Source organism: Tyto alba, unplaced genomic scaffold, assembly GCF_018691265.1.
Source record: "Tyto alba isolate M040663 unplaced genomic scaffold, T.alba_DEE_v4.0 Super-Scaffold_45, whole genome shotgun sequence".
Lineage (NCBI taxonomy): Eukaryota > Metazoa > Chordata > Aves > Strigiformes > Tytonidae > Tyto > Tyto alba.
The window spans coordinates 27524763-27534566 of record NW_024881321.1 but is presented as its reverse complement, the minus strand read 5'-3'; the positions used below and the strand labels follow the sequence as shown (position 1 = coordinate 27534566).

At 45.2% G+C, this 9804-nt stretch overlaps 1 non-coding gene across 1 annotated transcript; it reads left to right on the top strand.

Moving 5' to 3' along the window:
• The first annotated feature begins 2080 nt into the window (after nt 1–2080).
• On the top strand, nt 2081–2153 carry TRNAF-GAA. The gene has a single exon. It is a non-coding gene; the product is annotated as a tRNA-Phe (tRNA).
• Nucleotides 2154–9804: the final 7651 nt, after the last annotated feature.

Here is a 9804-nt window from a genome sequence, read left to right as displayed (position 1 = left end):
GGGCTGGCCTTCAGCAAAGGATTTCTGTCCAGGTTCCATCGTGGACAAGAGGCTTACCCTTGGGAAATGATGTGGGGGCAGCTATCAGTTCTGCATCTCTTTCTGGGGTTACTGTTGTGGGTTGGGTTGGATCTTCAGGAGCCAACTCCTGTAATCCCTTGGGTGTTGGGGAAAAGCAGCATTGCTACCCTGTTACCTCGGTGCATTCCTCGCACGCAGCAAATGGAAGAATCTGGAAGGCGGTGGTGAAGGGGGCAGCTGAGGCAGGGCTGGCTGCAGCCCCCCCCCCGGCGAGTCGTGGCCCCTGGGGCCTCCGTGTCGCTATTGCCTCCAGTTTGCAGGGTGGAAATGCTCCTTGCTTTCTTCCTCCGCGGCTTTCTCGGTCTGGCCTTGGCCCTTGCTTGCTCCCAGTTGTGTGCTGCTTGGCATTAAGGGCTCCCAGCTGTGATTGAGGCTGATGTACATTGTCATAATGTGATGGACTAGAAAATAACTTTTGTCCAATCCCTATTCTGGAGGTGTACAAAATAGCACAGATTTATACCACATTTGACACTGAATCATCCTTCTGTTTTTGTTTAATTTTGTTTTACGTTACCTTTAGTTTTTATTTCCATTTCACCTGACAAAACGAAGGTTTCTAAAACCAGCAAAAATTAGAATAACCTCTTGGTCCACAGTTGCTCTGATTTTTGTGGTAATGTGTGAAAACTCTGAAGTCAGTAGTGTTTTGACTTCTACGCATGTCATCACACATTTGGAGTTTATCTGCAGCAAAGATCACAAGATTATGTTCGCTGCATCAGTAGGAGACATGCTTGTTAAGTGATTACATTCATCATTTCTCAGCAAAACAATCATTGCCAGTGGCAATGGAAAGTCATGAGAATATGAGATTTTGTATCAGTATGTTGTTAGCACATGTCTTAAGTACAATGGTGCGTTTTTTTTTTTTTTTTAACCTCTCCCTAACCAAAATTTTTTGTTTAAGAGATTTTGGTTTCAGTCACTAAAATGCTGCCTCAGTCCTCAGCATTTTGACTTGTGAAAATATGTCAACTCCTGAAGAACAGTGGTTGCTCACAAAAGACTTTCCAAAAGCGGGAAAACTTGAGGAAAAATACACTCAAACAACAACAAAGAAAGTAAAAGGCTCAAATGACAACAGAAAGTAAAAGGAAATACGGGGGTGTATGCCACCAAAGATTCATAGGGCTAGCTGGAGAAAAGGCTGCTTCTTCCACGCTCAAAAAAGGAGGTGTTTGTTAAAATCCTGTGTTACTGTGGAAGACAGAGAGGTTTGGTTTTGATTTTTTTTTTTTTGTCTAACAGGAAGGTGAAGGAGTGGACAATCTTGCAAAGCAGCATTTCTCCTCACACAGCATGCAGGGAGCACGAGTAGGGGATGCGCTCACATCTGTAGACCCATGCGATGTGCAAATAAACGTGAATTTGAGATGTGAGTGCCCAGCACCAGTGCCACATCTGCTAACGTGTGTGCTTGGGTGCATCCCCCGCCTTTGACCTGTAGCCACCGGAATGTGATAACAGTTGCTTGTCAAAATAAATGCCTAACTGGCCAGGTGAGAATAAACTATTTTTTCTTATAACTGTGTTTAGATAGGATTTTTGATTTATGCAGGCACAGAGAGCTTCTCCTGTGGAGTGTATATCTCCGAGCAAGGCGATGGTAAACCGAGGATGGAAGGTGCCCTTTCTATTCATGTCTATTTGTGGTACGACAGCTCTGTACAGAATTTGTCAGACTTCAAAATAAAGTCTCTGAAAACGGAAGCAAAAATACTGCCAATTTAATGCTCCTGAACCCCACAGAACGTTCTAGTTCTTGTTACCCCCCCCCAGATAATCCAGGGAGCCGCAGCCGAAACACCTTGATCCTGATACTAAATGCATGTAGGTTACGGGTACACGTAGTTTTGCGCTGCTGCTGCCTCTTGTTTTTGCCTGAATAACGCTGTTCGCGCGGAGCCGCCGTCGGTTCGTTTGTGCCGCTCGTTTGCGCCAATCAGCGCGCCCCCAGCCGCCTTAGTAGCGCCGCTGCGGCGCCGCCACTCCAGGAGCCGAAATAGCTCAGTTGGGAGAGCGTTAGACTGAAGATCTAAAGGTCCCTGGTTCGATCCCGGGTTTCGGCAAAAACAACTTTTCATTCTTCTTTTTTTTTTCTTTTCTTTTTTCTCTCGCGTTCACGTCATATCGTACACGTCGTTCGTGACCACTCGTGAGGAGCTGGTGGCGGCGCGCGCCGTTAAATGGCCCCGCCAGGGTCGCTCTGATACCTGCAAACTAAGATTATTAGAAAACAGATACCTGTGGAATAGAATTACTAAAATCAGTTTAAGATGTTTTAACCATTTAACAATTGTGCTGCAGAACAAATACTGATATTTTGAGGAATTGTTGGAATAACTGTAGGATAAGGCACTCGTAAATAATCTTACTGGAGACAATTTGGCCTTGTGGTGGCAGGCGTAAAGAAACATAAGAAGCTGCAAATTAGCAACAAAACCAGAGCAGGCCAGCCTTGAAGGACAAGGTGTACGTGACCACAGGACTGAGTTTGCACAGAAGTAAGGGTCAGCTGGCGAACACAGTGAAGAAGACTACGAGCCTTCATCTGAAGACCCCCGACGACCATCTGAAGACTCCAACTGACATGCACAAGAGACATTAACATATGCTAATGAGTTCCCAGAAAAAGTTATGAATATGATAAAAATGCAATGAATATGTATGATTAAGGTAGTATAAATGCTTGTTGATTTCATTCTCACACACACACATTAGGAGGAGCTATCCCCTGTGTGTCCAACACCGTATTAAAGAATGTCTGCTTTCTAAAACTCCAAAAATTGAGTAATAGTGAATTAATTACCACTTTCCGGTAACAGGTCTGCCAGGGCATTTGACTGCAGGGCCTGAAATTCTCTGTGCTACTCAGCTGTCTTACATAATACTACTACTACTACTACTACTACTACTACTAATAGCGATGTAGACATTTCCAGTGCTGAAGTTCAGGTAAAAAAATGCCATTTCACCTCTGTTAAAAGTTCATGTGTTGATGCCAGCTGGGTGATATACACGTGGCGTGAAAAAAGCCACGCGGAGGTGATTTGCGAAGGAGGTGGTGTGGGGAATGAGCCTCCCCGTCCTTTCTTCTAGTGCTTCGTGCCGGGGAGCTGAGGGGGGACACGCTGCGAAGCAAGCCCTGAAATCACCGAAAGGCCGTGCAGCTCACGCCGACCCAACGCTGTGTGGGCCCGCCGTCCTCCTCAGCAACTGGCAATGCAGTGTCTGTGAGGGTTTGCCTTCCAGTTGCTCTTTTTAGCTCTTCTAACTTCAGTTTTTTTAATTTAGGGTGGAGGAACTGAAAGCAAAAAGCTTCATTCGCGGTCGCTTCTTGGCCCCCCACTGCCTCCTGCTATAGATGAGGGGAGTGGTGCTAGAAAAGAAAGCAAAACTGTGCGGAGAGGAGCGGGATGGCGCAGGAGGGCAGGGGCTCTCAAGAGGACAGAGACAGAGGCAGAGACAGAAGGATAAGAGATTGCTTCTCACCAGTCCAGAGCAGAGGCAAAAATTTCTGGACCTCAGTATTCCTCTGCTGTCAACAGCTGAAACTACTTCTGGTTCGCAGAAAGCCTATGGAACAGCTTGAAGGCCAGAACTCTGGTAATTAATGTCATCTATCTTTATTTTTCATGTATTTCCCTTAATTTTAATTTTTTTTCCAAGGCATATTTTCAAGGAGGGCATCTGATTTTGGTCTGAAGACATGAAGAAGCAGAAAATTCGTTAGTTCACTTTCTATTTGTTGCAACTGTTCCAAATATATTCCTTACTTTAATCTGGACCTGTCCTCTGTTAAATTCTAGCTATTATTTCTGTTAAACCTTTTCTCTGTTAGATCAAAGACCTTCTCAGTATCTGGCATTTGGGCATCATGAAGCAGGCAAGTCAACACCCAGCTTTGTTTTGATAAACCAAAGAAATCAAACTCTTTGAGTCTCTCATTTTAAGATACTTTCTCCTGCCTTCAGATGATTTTCTGTAACCTTTTTAATATATTGGCACCAGAAAAATGCACAGAAAAAGGTCTTTAAGTACTGGTGTCACCAGTGCAAAACACATCAGTAAATCAGCTCCTTACCTCTATTCAGCATCTTTTATCTATTCATGAGGAGGTATCACTGGTCCTTTTTAAATCACAGCATCACATCAAGCATTGCTGCTGAATCGCTTGTCCGATACAAGGAACACTCACTGCTGATGAATATCCTATTAGTACAGACAGCAGAAGTGTTACTTAGAACCCTACTAATAAGACAGGTAAGAGATAGTATAACTGCTTATATTACTATTTTTTCCTAAAGATTTTTTTATTATTTTATTATTTATTATTTATTATTTCAAAAGAATATTAAGAATGCATACTTTAGTACTCCGGGACAGAAGGAAATGTTAAAATGAAGATTACTTCTCATCTGTATTTTTGTGCATGTAATACCAGAAATAGATACTGGTTTTGCAAAAAACTTTTAATTATTCATCAAAGACTTTAATGGTGCTTTGGGAATGAATTAGGAAGGTATTAATTTCCTGCAGATGTGTAACCAAAGAGGCAAAAGAGGGAACAACTGTTTACTTTTCAGCCTTTTCCATACTGCTGAATAAAAGAGGGTCATGGAGCAAGCTTGGATGTTGGACCTCTGACTGTCTGCTTGGCTTGTGCACTAGCACCCTGGTAGCCAACTCTTTCCAAGGGCTGTTTGCTATGGAGGGACCAGCCCTATGCCGTGCAGACACCAGCCAGCTGGTGCTGCTCAGCTGGGGGGGCCAGGCCATGGCCCCAAGACTGCCTTTAGGGATCAGTCTGGCCATACACCCTCAGAGTTGCACTGGAGGCTGGATCCGCTCTGCCATTGAGTTCCTCAAAGGCCAGGAAAGCTGTGGGTCACTCTTGCCCTCTCCAAGTGCCTGATTTTCATTAGGAGTACCCAGGCACATGGATGATGGAGGGAAGGGATGCCATCCAGAGGGACCTTGACAGGCTAGAGAGGTGCACCCATGTGAACCTCACGAAGCTCAACAAAGCTGAGGCCAAGTTGCTGCACATGGGTTGAGGCAATCCCAAGCACACATACAGGCTGGGCGATGAGTGGATTGAGAGCAGCTCTGCAGAGAAGAATTTAAGAGTAGTAGTGGTTGGAAAACTGAGTATGAGCCAGCAATGTGTGCTCTCATCCCAGAAAGCCATCTGTATCTTGGGCTTCATCAAGAAAAGTGTGGCCAGCAGGTCTAGGGAGCGGGATTCTCCCCTTCTACTCCCCTCTCATGAGACCCCACCTGGAGTGCTGTGTCCAGTTCTGGGGCCTCCATCATAAGAAGGACATGGACCTGTTGGAGCAGTCCAGAGGAGGCCATGAAGATGATCAGGGGGCTGGAACACATCCCCTATGAGGACAGGCTGAGAGTTAGGGTTGTTCAGCCTGGAGAAGAGAAGGCTCCAGGGAGACCTTATAGCAGCCTTCCAGTACTTAAAGGGGGCTACAGGGAAGATGGGGAGGGACTCTTTGTCAGGGACTGTAGGGATAGGACAAGGGGTAATGGTTTTAAACTGAAAGAGGGTAGACTTATATTAGATATAGGGAAGAAATACTTTGATGTGAGTGTGGTGAGACCCTGGCACAGGGTGCCCAGAGAAGCTGTGGCTGCCCCCTCCCTGGAAGGGTTCAAGGCCAGGTTGGACGGGGCTGGGAGCACCCTGGGCTGGGGGAAGGTGCCCCTGCCCCTGGCAGGGGGGTTGGAACTAGATGATCTCTAAGGTCCCTTCTAACCCAAACCATTCTATGCTACGATTCTACGCACGACAGTTATGTGCTGTGATAGTGTCTGAAATGTCTATTTTTAAGCTAAGGATAATGTTACCTGTAATAGCAATTCCTTTCTCAGAGGTTTTGTGACGTTAAACAGAAATTTTGTGGAGCACACTGAAATACTAAGGGTGATAGCCGTGGGGACACTGAGAAGAGAATCTCATTTTTGTTTGCTATGGGATTTGGATAGCATGCACTTAATAAGGCCTTGGGTCTTATGTGGAAGAATAGGATAAAATTAAGAGATAACCTTAATTCTGGTATTTTTAAACTTCTGTCTGTTTGATTTTGCAGGCTTGATGTAGGTTTCTAATGTGATTTGGCAGATTCTGGTAAAATAACCCCGAGTGTTGTTGCTTTATTGCTTTTATGTCACACAGCATTCAGGCATTTTTCATTCAGCTGTATCTTCTTTACACCATGTGTTTGTTAGCATTGCTGCTTTCTAGGTTTCCTCTTGCCAGCAAGCATCTCTATGTCCATTTATTTTTCTATTACCTTGTGCTGGGGTTTAGGCCTAATTGGCAGCCAACCACAATGCAGCAGCTCTCTCTCCCTTCCCCTCCGGCAATGAGAAGGGACAGAGAGCCAGGCTTGGGGTTCAAGATAGGACTGGGATGGGGAAAAATCCCCCTTTTGTGATCACGAGCAAAAGGCAGACTCGTTAGGGGAAGAAAAAAAAGAACATACATTTATTACAGACACTAACAACACATAACAGAGTAGGACAGTGAGAAGCATTGCCACATCTTGAGAACACCTTCCCCCCACCCCTCCCTTCTTCCCGGGCTCAGTTCTGCTCCTGATGTCTCTACCTCCTCCCCCAGCGGTGCCGGGGCAGGGAATGGGGGGTGCAGTCAGGGCTGCTGCTCCTCCCATCTTCGGTGGGAGGAGCTTCTGGAACTTCTTCCCCTGCTCCATCGTGGTCCCCCTCTCACAGGAGACAGTCCTCCACAAACATTCTCTGACATTAATTCCTCCCATGGGCCGCAGCGTTCCCCACACTGCTCTGTCATGGGTCACTAACTTCCTCCGACTGGATTCCCTCCCACGGCTGCAGCCCTTCCCGAGCTGCTCCGGCGTGGGACACCCCCACATGCTGCAATCCTCCCAGCACTGAATTACAGCAGCGGGGCTGCCTTTTCCCATGAGACCCCAGCCTTCTTCGGGCACAGAACCTTGATCAGCTGAGCAGGAGCAACAGGCCATAAATCAATGTCTGCTCCACCGTAGATCTTCATGGGTGGTGGGGGGGGCCGCCCTGCCGTCTCACCACAGGATACAGGGGGGTCTCTGCTCCGGCACACCTCCCCCCTCCTTTCTTCCTCCGTTCCTCCACTGACCTTGGTGTTCACGCAGCTGCCGCGACTCCTCCTCACAAGTCCGACTGCCCATCACCACGTCCCTTCTTAAATACGTTATCGCAGAGGCGCAGCTGATGGGCTCAATTTCCCAAACAGAAGTGGAGCTGACGTAGAGCTGGGGGAGCTTCGAGAAGCTTCTCACAGGGGGCCGCCCCGATAGCCCCCTCCCCTGCCACCAAAAAATTCCACCACTCACTCAACCCAGGACACCTTGTTCCCTCAAGATGAACCCTCTGCTAGGAAGCAAATCCAGGCTACTTTCATGTCTGTCTAACTACAGATGCCTTAGATCATGCCTCTTACTCTATGAGCTCTGGAGCACATAAGTTCACACCAGTTAAAATCAACAGCCAAAATACTTATCTGTTACTTAAAATACAAACAAAAAGGTGTATTTGATGAAAGCTTTGGGTAAAGATTAGCATGGTTTCATTTCCATTCAGATCATTCTGATTATGACCAGTTTCATGTCACGCATATGTCATAGGTCTGTTACCTGGTCTTTGGAGCAATGAAAAATGTACTAAAGTATTATAATATTAGTTTCTTGCTAAGTACTTTTTGTCCAGACTTGAAAGTTGGCTCCACAGAATTAGAATCTGTTCTTTCTCAGGTGAGGTTTAAGACAATGTAAATGCCCTTAAATTAATGTAAAGGTAGTTTGGCAGAACAAAGAATCAGAGGTGTAATATTTTCTTCAAAGAAAAGAAAAAGAAGAATATTCACAATGGCCAAAATTTCCAGAAGTGCTCATCACTTTTGAGTGCTCAGCTTGAGAAATCATAGATTCACTTGGTGAGTTTGCTTCCTATCATATGCTGTCTTTCTTTTCTATGCATTTTTTTTTTTTTTTAATTTGAAAATGCTTTTGTCTGTGGAACACTTACTTGGTTGCTGCTTCTTATGTCTCTTCTTTCCACTTTGACCTTGTCTGGAGTTTTTCTTACAAAATTATCTTTCTTCTTCTATCTCCACAGTTATCACCTGACATTATGAATTACCATGTGGTTTATTCTTCCTACTGGTACATTGATTTCCACATAAATTTATATGTAGAATGTTGTATTTTGGCTAGAATTCTTTCCAGAATTCCAAAAGCTAAATACTTTTCTAGCTTGATGCTAGTCTGTACTTGAGTATAGTAGAAGGAGCCTGAGAAGAAGGAGCCTGAGAAAAAATACTGTAATTGAGAAAAAAAATGTGAACCCCATGCCTACTTACTGCTCAGAAATTCTGTATTACTCAGGTGAGTTGTGTTTAGTGATTACTTTGCCTATACATTTGAGTATTCTTCTTCTTTATTACCTTTCTTGTCAAAAAATTACGCGAGCATATTAATCCCCAAAATGTGTTGGCATCCATATGGATATATTTCTATGGCAACCTTTGATGATAGGCTGAGAAATTTGCTGTTGGGGGTGAACCTGAGCATCAATCTAGACTACAGGGTTGCTGAAGTACTGTTTTCCTGTCTTTTCAGAGTAAAGCCTAAATATTTGAACTAAAATTTAACAGAGTTTCAGGTGTGGTAGCCTGACCTGGTAGCTCAGAAGCGTAGCCAAGGCAGTGCGGTCACAATTTGGGTCACCGGGGCTTTGGCCACTACTCATGTGCTAACATTTGCTACCCGAAAAGTTTCTGATAGCTGCAGACAAGCCATTTTGGGCCGCAGTGCCAACACACAGCACTGCTCATTTTTCACGAGATAGTAAAACCTCATAGTAAATAAAAAGTCATTCAGCATGCTATTTTGTAAACCAGTATAGTGCCCATATTGTACGGCCCTACCAGCAGCTCCTTTATTTAAGCACAGTAGCCGTGGGGAAGCTGTGGGAACTTCTCAACAGCAAGGCACTAAGGAACATTCCGTTCCTGCTGTTTTCGTAATGACTAGTTGAGAGACAACTGTCTTTTTGTACTTTTGCTCAGTGTCACCCGCACGGCGTGTCATGCAGCGGCATGCGGCTGCCGGTGCTGGCAGGCCTGCAACGGGCAGCGACACGGTGATGCCAGGATGCGGGATCTGTCTGTCCTTTTTCTGTCCCTCCAGGTGCTCCCCCCTGGCCAGGGAGGGGTCTCCTAAAATGTTGATGCATTACTGAGGACTGGAGGCTAGGGCTACATCTGCGCTAGTACTACATGCTGTAGTGTGCTCCCAGTTTTGTAAAATTCTGTGGTTGTGATGGAGGGCAGTAATCATAAGAAAAACTATATGTGTGCCACTCTTCTACTCACAGTTTTTTTCCCCTGCTAACTAGGTAATCTCTGTATTATCATCTAACCGCTATGCCTTTTCTCCACACTCTAACTCCTCTGAAAATGACAGATTTCTCCTTCCTCATGTACTACCTTAGAAGCACTTTTCCTTGCCTTATCTTGCCTTGCCTGCCTCAGCACCTCGCCTTTCTTTGTGCCTATTCTTTCTTATCTCATGTAGGCTCACAAATGGCAGTAGCTACCTTCTTCTGGGTGTCTGAGCTGAGCCGGCTTTGATTATAATGGTTGTATAAACACATATTTTAGATAGAGACACTTCAGTTCAGGGG